Below are 2396 nucleotides of genomic sequence, written 5' to 3'. Positions count from 1 at the left end.
TAAAATATCATAAAATAAAAGTTTTTTAAGACACATATATTCTAAACATTTTAAAAGACGAAAATATCGGCAAAATATACAAGTTCCTTAGAACGACAACAACAACAACAACAACAAAGCCTTAATCCCACTACGTGGGGTCGGCTACATGAATCCTTTTTCTCCATTGCGTCCTATTTAGTGTCATATTTTCATATTTTTGATACATAAGCCCAAGTTTTCCTATGTCTACCTTTGCCTTTCTTAACATAAGTTGAATCGAAAACATCTACTCTCCTAATTGGATCATCAGATGGTCGACGTTTAATGTGACCAAACCATCTAAGGCGATTGTCTCTAATTTTGTCCTTCACTGGAGCTACACCAACCCTATCATGGAGATATTCATTTCGCATTTTGTCTCTAAGTGTAAAGCCACTCATCCACCTAATCATTCTCATCTCGACAACACTTTACTCATTATTATGCTTCTCTTTTAAAGGCCAACATTCAGCGCCATAGAGCATTGTCAATCTCACTACCATCTTATAAAATTTTTCTTTCAGTTTAAGCGGTACTTTCTATCACACAAAAGACCCGAAGCATTCATCCACTTCAACCAACCAACTTGAATTCTACTATTAACATCCCCATCTATATTACCCTCGCTTTGAACAACAGACCAAAGATATCTAAGTCGTTCACAACTTTTAATAATTTGATCCCCCAAAGTTATACTTCTGTCACTAAAGCTGCTACTAATACTAAAATTACATTCCATGTTTCCAGTTTTAGTTCTACTTAAACGAAGGCCTTTAGACTCCAATGTAGACCTCCATAATTCAAGTTTTTATTGGGCTTTTTCTCTCGTTTTATCCACGAGGAGAATATCATCAGCAAAAAGCATACACTAAGGTACATCCTCCTATAGATGTACAGTAAGACCATCCATAACAAAAGCAAAAAGATATGGGCTTAAAGCCAATCCCTGATGTAATCCAACAGAAATAGGAAAATATTTTGTCAATCCTCCTTCAGTTTGAACATAAGTAACAGATCTAGTATACATATCTTTAATGACTTGAATATAAGTCATATCAACACATTTATTCTCGAGAACTCTCCAAAGGATATCTCTTGGAACCTTGTCGTAAGCTTTTTCTAATCAATAAAAATCAATTGTAGATTCTTCTTATTATCTCTGAACTTCTCCATCAAACCTCTCAATAAATGTATAGCTTCCATAGTAGACCTGTCCGACATAAATCCAAAATGATTATGAGATGATTATGAGAATGATGCGTCTTAACCTATGTTCAATTACCCTCTCCCATAATTTTAAAGTGTAACACATCAACTTAATTCCTCTATAATTTGCACACTCTTGTGCATCCCCTTTATTCTTAAAAATGGGGACCAAAATACTCTTCCTCCACTCCTCAGACATCTTTTTAGTTTTTAAAATAATATTAAAGAGTTTAGTAAGCCAAGAAACTCCCAAATCTTAGAAGACTTTTAAAAATATATTTGGGATAACTTTCTGACTGCATTGCGCTTCAGTCCGACGCCACAATTTCATTTGGGGAACTACTTTCTTATTGCTTTCTATAAGTTTTTTTTTTTTTAATCTGAACTATTATAGTGCAGTGACTGTAATAAAGTTGTTGAATGAATTTTATCAGAAAATATGTATTCATAATTCCAACCACAACATTTCTAAGAAATTTTTTCCATCACAGCTTTGCAACCATGTTTTTAAAATGTTGCAGCTACCCAAAGTAGAAACTAAATATATATTTCCAAAAATCTAAAAAATCATAAAAATCCTTAAAGATAAAAATCTTAGAATATAGATATTACAAAAAAAAAAATATAATAAAGACTTTAAAATAGAAATTTTCTCTAAAAATCTCATGTAACAGCGGCCTTAGAAAGTGAATTGAATTAAAAGATCTAAGTCATGAAAAAATAATAAAAGATAAAAGCTTTGATACTCCAATTAATTTTCATCGTCCAACACGAATCTCAAGATATGGCGCAGATCCCCAGACAATATTTTGAACAAAAAACGTTTAAATCTTGATAAAAATTCATCCAGAGCTCCGATTTCAACAAACTTATAGTCAAACTGACCGGCTCGATAAGACAGACCGAATGATATAAAAAACTAGTCCAATCCGAGTCAAATCAAGCCTAGATCAAGTCATTGAACCACATTTAAAAGATTTCCGGAAACATTTGGAAGATCAAATGATTGTCAAATATGACAAGTTTATACTCGAATCTAGCGCTCGACAAGACGAATCTAACTAGCCCGAGATCACTCAATTATGACATCATTAAAGCACCCGAATATTCATTAAACGTTGTATGATCGAGTGAAGCTCTTCGGACCGTCCGATCAAAATGGTTCATAT

This window comes from Phalaenopsis equestris, unplaced genomic scaffold (assembly GCF_001263595.1).
Source record: "Phalaenopsis equestris unplaced genomic scaffold, ASM126359v1 Scaffold000491, whole genome shotgun sequence".
Taxonomy (NCBI): Eukaryota; Viridiplantae; Streptophyta; class Magnoliopsida; order Asparagales; family Orchidaceae; genus Phalaenopsis; species Phalaenopsis equestris.
This window is presented reverse-complemented; position numbering follows the sequence as displayed.